This window comes from Aplysia californica, unplaced genomic scaffold (assembly GCF_000002075.1).
Source record: "Aplysia californica isolate F4 #8 unplaced genomic scaffold, AplCal3.0 scaffold00327, whole genome shotgun sequence".
Taxonomy (NCBI): Eukaryota; Metazoa; Mollusca; class Gastropoda; order Aplysiida; family Aplysiidae; genus Aplysia; species Aplysia californica.
This window is the reverse complement of record NW_004797597.1, coordinates 773,202-779,595: the sequence shown is the minus strand read 5'-3', so window position 1 is coordinate 779,595 and position 6,394 is coordinate 773,202.

Here is a 6,394-nt window from a genome sequence, read left to right as displayed (position 1 = left end):
GTGTGTGTGTGTGTGTGTGTGTGTTTAATGTTTAGCCAATGCGTTATCTAAAACTCGGACAAGCGGCGATTGTGGTTTAATGATTAATTCTCCTTTAACGTAAAGGATGTGAATTTGATTCCTAGGAAGAGGCAACAGCCATTAACAAGTAAGGTAACAACTGAGATGCGTCTCAGTATCACAGGCCACAGGTAGCAAAATAAATGTGGAACACCCTTATCGATCAACATAGACATATTTATTTGTTTCACGATGACAAGCTGAACAGTAAGGACTTGACAAAATTATGAAATTCAAACCGCAGCACATGGCACAGACAATGAAAAAGGTAATCTCAACAATTTGTAAAACATGCTTACAAAATGATTTACGTCTCGCAATCTGCGGTTGGAGACACATGAGTCAAATTTGTAGATTTTCTAATGACATTTTTTTTTTAAAAAACGTTATCGTGCCTTTATCATTTCATACTTATAAATTGTACAAATTCAACACACAAATTTAATGTATTCATGTGAATAGGACTAAGATCTGAGAAGTAGATCTAACTCATTAAATCTTCACTCCACACATTTAATTTGATCATTTTCACACGTGTGTGTAACATTTTGCCACACATGTTTTGTATTTATTTTCCTTTCACCACTGACAAGAGCAGTATTTATACGTGCAACGTTTCTATCAGGTTTCAGAACTGCCTTCGTCCTGTTTTGTAGGTTTGGAGTAGACCACTGTGCATTCATATAGTTCAGTTCTGTGGGAGGCAAATTTGAACTTGACAATCATAATCGAGGCTGTGTTTGCTAAGGGGAATAATCATGGATATATTTATACAAATTGATGACGTTATTCAGTTGCTTCCTTTCCAACTAGGTTCGAAGTAAGATGATATTATCCTTCAATTTTATTCTTTAAGAAGGGGACGTTGTTTGTTTGTATGTTTGTTTATTTGTTTGTTGAGTTTTGTTTTGTTTGTTTGCAAAGTATTTGTTTGTTCAGATAGCTGTTCATTTTAACGAGCTCTGCAACTTACGGTTTTCCAAAGTGTAATTGGGAGGGCATAGACTGCCAAATAATATATTTTTCTTTTATTTAACCTTTATTAAAAATGCTTTTGGGCGAAAAAAGTGTTCCTACATCGATAACAATTAAGGGTTCACATGAATGTCCCTCCGTTTTACAGCTGGCATGTCCACACTTCTCTTCTGCATAAAAATTTGAACAAAAGACTACTTTTTCGGGTGAAGATCGTGAAATTTAAAGCTGATAAATCATTTATGTCCATATTCTATCATTAAACCATTGAAAGAATTATCAATGTCTATATATGACAGCATTGGCTGGGAACACAAGACATCAAGATAAAGGAACATTAGATCGATTAATACAGAAGGCAAGCTTAATTTCAAAATCTGCATCCCTCTACATCGATGAATTTTGTATTATCGCTTGCAATAGAAAATTCAATTCGATTTTGGTTTTTAGGACAACCTCCACCAACTGTTCCCTCAAATTAAAATACCTATCCGAAGTAATAGAGCTAGGCTTCTTATCCGTAACAAAGAAAGATACAGGTCATTTTTACCACATCCATTAAACTCATTGCATCTTCATCATCTTGTAATGACCTTTCAAGCATGCAATATCAGAATATCATTGGGTTACAATCAGAATGCTGATTACGTATCTGGCTTAACACTATTAAAGTAAACAATTATTGTTCTTTTACATTTTGCATGTGACAGAGAGCCTGTCTGTGAGTGTAAGCATGCTATTGTATCACACGTATTATGGTATATGCACAGATGTGCGTGAGGGGGAGGATGTGTGAGAGAGTGTGCTAGGGTATGAGTGTGGGCACGCGCGTGCCTATGCGTGTATGTGTGTGTGGGTGTGTGTCTGTGAGAGTGAGTGTGTGTGTGTGTGTGTGTGTGTGTGTGTGTGTGTGTGTACGTGTTGAAACACTAAACCAGTGTGCCAGGATCTGGACAATAAATATTTATCTTATTTTATCCTATCTTATTTTATCTTATCTTATTTCTCTCTTGCGTTGGATATGACAGAGGGACTAGAATTATAACTCGATGGCTAAGATTATTCAAAGTCATCGTTTTCCAATTTATAAATTTAATTATTTCGTAATCATAACTATCGCATTCGAAAAAAAAACTAATAAACAGTGAACATGAAGAAGTTTTCGTTACAGTTACGGCTGTATACAAATTTTCCACTCAAACCTAAAAAAAACTTTACAAGATTTTAATGTCAGAGCACCACAGTTTGATCAAAGAAGAAACAATGAAAATTGGTTTTTTATTGCGAATGCAGCGTTTATTTTTTACTATGCGTTAACACAATTTAAGATTTCACAAGATTTTAAAAAGTAGAAAAGATCAAGCAATCGGAGCACCAAACGTAACCATTATGTTGTGAAGGGTGAGGGGTTGAGGAATATTGGTCACCTTTAAGCACAAGTGGGCTGTCCCGAAAAATGTTGTGTTGAGAAAATCGAAGGTAAAGTTTTTGTCCCTAGTTCAGTTTCTTTAAAAGACAAGGGGAGTTTTCTCTATAACCAAACAAATATATACACCAATGAAACCAAACTTCTCCTATAGGTAGGGCAATGCTCAGTTTTGGTGCAGTTCAGGATTTCTGGAAACCCTCGAAATCTGGGTCAGCACAGTCGTCCTTAATTAAAAGCGACCAATTGTAGCGAAGCAAGAGGCACACAAAAATAAAATATGCAAGCATACTTTTATATACACTTACTCCCCCCCCCCTCTCTCTCTCTTTCTCTCTCTCTCTCTCTCTCTCTCTCTCTCTCTCTCTCTCTCTCTCTCTCTCTCTCTCTCTCCCCTCTCTCTCTCTCTTTCTCTTTCTCTCTCTCTCTCCCTCTTTCTGTCTGCCTGTCTGTCTATCTGTCTGTCTGTCTGCCTGTCTGTCTCTCTATCTGTCTCTCTGTCTGCCTGCCTGCCTGTCTCTCTCTCTCTCTCTCTCTCTCTCTCTCTCTCTCTCTCTCTCTCTCTCTCTCTCTCTCTCTCTCTCTTTCTATCTCTCTCTCTCTCTATCTCTCTCTTTCTCCTATTCCCTTCATCACTCTCTCCCTTTATACCTCTGCTCCAGGCAATTTGTTTCATTCCTTAACAACGAGTTAACGAAAAATATTTATATTACATAGCGGTAATTAGAAGTGCTTTACTCTGTCCGTTTCCGAATAAGTGTAGCTTATTGTAAAAGGAAGGAAGGAAGAAGAAGAAGAAGAAGAAGAAGAAGAAGAAGAAGAAGAAGAAGAAGAAGAAGAAGAAGAAGAAGAAGAAGAAGAAGAAGAAGAAGAAGAAGAAGAAGAAGAAGAAGAAGAGGAAGAGGAAGAAGAAGGAGAGAGAGAGAGAGAGAGAGAGAGAGAGAGAGAGAGAGAGAGAGAGAGAGAGAGAGAGAGAGAGAGAGAGAGAGAAACGGGGTGGGGGTTAGTTGCAAAAGAAATGACTACAGTAGGTTTATATGCATACCAAACGCTTATTATTTAGAATAAGAATAAAGCAGAAATGTGTAATGCTCTATCTTTTACCGGGTTTTTTAAAATCTTGAAGTCAAGGGTCTGGGTGATATCCAGCAACGAGACAATATCCTTTGGAGAACAAATTCGTAGGAAAGGAAAAAAAATACTCATGGTTCCTCAAGACATAATCTGTTTGTCGCCTTGGCTGGCCGAGTCCTAAAAAATACCTCTTCAACTTCCACGTTTGTCTGAACCCTTACATCTTGAGGCCATCAGATGATTTAAAGTGAGCCTATACTTGGAACTCATATTGTAATAAACGACAAGGTTCAAGCTTGAGTTGAAAGTAAACAGGAGGAAAGAGATTGACCAACATATTCCATAGATGATGCTGTAGCGACGGCCAACAAAAAATTCATTTTCTATCATATACGTTACTGAGAGCATTTGTCCTGGGGTGTTACATATGAGGACCACTGCGTTGACAGCGATAACCATGACATGTACTCTTTGATCCCTAGTCGACAATCTGTTCTGGGATCGATCGTTTAGAGCAGTGAGCTTTCCCCGTCGCTTTGCTTTTCGACTCAAAGAAGTCACAAGAATAAGTGTGAAAACACAAACTCACAAAGATCACTGATTGCAAGTATATCATAACTGCGATAGTTATGTGCATGGCGTAGGGAGTAGAACTGGTAAAATACAAGTCTAAAACAGAGGAATTCGTTTTGCGATCGTACATTGAAGGAATGGTAACTAATGACAGAGTTGGACATACAACCGACAAGCAGACGATACCAATTGCATTGATAACGAGAAAGGAGCGAAGTGGAGTTAAGACGTGTTTGACTTTGAAGGGAATTGTAACACATAGACAACGTTCTAGGGTGATAAAGGCAGTGACAGAGGAACTATTTATCGATAACGCAAATGTCAGCCAATCACTCAGGAACCAAAGTTTTAGGGGTATGTTGAGTGAGAGACACAGCTCGGTATCCATGCTTGACCAACAGTAGATGACCACTGTAACGTCAAGTAGTAGGTCTGAGATAGCGAGACCCGTCAGTGAAACTTGGACACTCTCGCGGAAACCGTGGCAGTAAAATACTATTATGTTGAATACATTCGTAAAAATTCCACACATGGCGACAATCTGAACTACGCTGTATACATAGCCCTGAACCAAGTCGCGGTCAAAACTAAAACTGCCTTCTTCGTAGTCCAAAGATTTCCCAGAATCTATTAGTGACTCTGGCTGTTGAAGCATAATGAAACGTGTTTTGCGTAAATAGAATTGTTCCAAGCGCTATCAGAGTACAACTCCTTTTAAAAGAAAATTGTCTACAAGATTACAAACTCACAACAGGAAAGATCAAAATATTTATATTCACTGTACACTTCTACAACTATGAGTACAATTAGTAATTTTAAAAAATCAAAGGAGATCTAACTCTGTGTTTTACATGAGTCTTTTTAAAGTATTAGGCAGAATCCGTTAAACAAAAATCCGAGGAACAGAGCCCCTGAATACCAGATTTACGCGACTGCTTACTGCTAATGTCCAGGGAGCATAGATAGGTACCGTTGTTTACAATTTATCACGTGAACGCCAACTTTGATGTCTTTTTAGGCATTTACTTAGTTAACATCCAGCCACCGTTTGTGTAAACTGCTAGAATAATTGTTCGTGCGACACACAGAGAAAACAACATAATATCCTTTTAACTACCCACACTATTTCTCTCAATATCTTAAGTCAATCTGATACCCACACTGTGTTTGGCAACTCTGGCCTCACGTGGTAAAATATTATGGTCTTAAAAATTATTATAAAGTGTTTCTAAAAAAGAGAAGACTGATATTCTTTTAAAATAAACCGCACAACGTGTTTACCCTTTAATATTTGCTATAGCTGTGGGGCGAAAGACGTATTATGTCATTGTTGACGTATGTTGTTATAATCGTGTTATTTGCCTTCTCATGCTATATAATGTCTCTCACGGTTTTCCCTCGAGCAGAATTACAAAGTGATACACACACATGCACACACAGACACACTCACACACACGCACTCACACACACACACACACACACACACACACACACACACACACACACACACACACACACACACACACACAAGTATAGTTTTAGTAGAGGTTTTACGGCACTCGCAACTGTATAAGGTCGTAGTATGTATAATACATATACAGTACAGATAATTATACGATACTACTTAACGGAAACTGAGTAAGACGGAAACCTATCATAACGGAATCACCCCGCTCTTAATTAATTCCTATACATCTATAATTACGGTGTACCTACATAAAAAGGAAGCCTGTCTAAATGTGGAAACGAAAAGAGGAATCCCTTCCCTTCGGAGAGTTTTCATCTATCTAAGACGGGAATAACATTAATTGTAATGTTTTGCCCACTCCCGAAGTTGGTTCGGCTTTCTAAACCTACTCCATTCCGCCAGGCGAGAAAGGGGAGTTAAGCTGGGGTGCAATAAGGCGGTAGATTTTTAGCGGTGCAGATGGTCAGGGTTGTGTGGGTGTGACATTTCACCAGTACCTGTGAAAGTGCTCAAGTGGCGCTCCAGCACAGACATTTTCCTGGGTAGCCAGAGGCCAGAGGTGTGAAATTCATTTGACCAATGCCTGCCGCCCTGATCGTACGGCCAGCCGAGAAACGAGTTCTTTGAATCGTTGTTGTTACATACGGGACGGGTGGTATTGGTGACTGAGCTTACGACGCCAAAGGGTGAAAGCAAAGGATATCGTCTGTTTTAAGAGGTCAGTGAGTGGCCCAATGGGATGCAAGCAGTGGTCGTAATGGATAAGTAGGACTGACGCTTGCCATTCATTGTCAGAGAGGATAACACTTGAGAGAGAT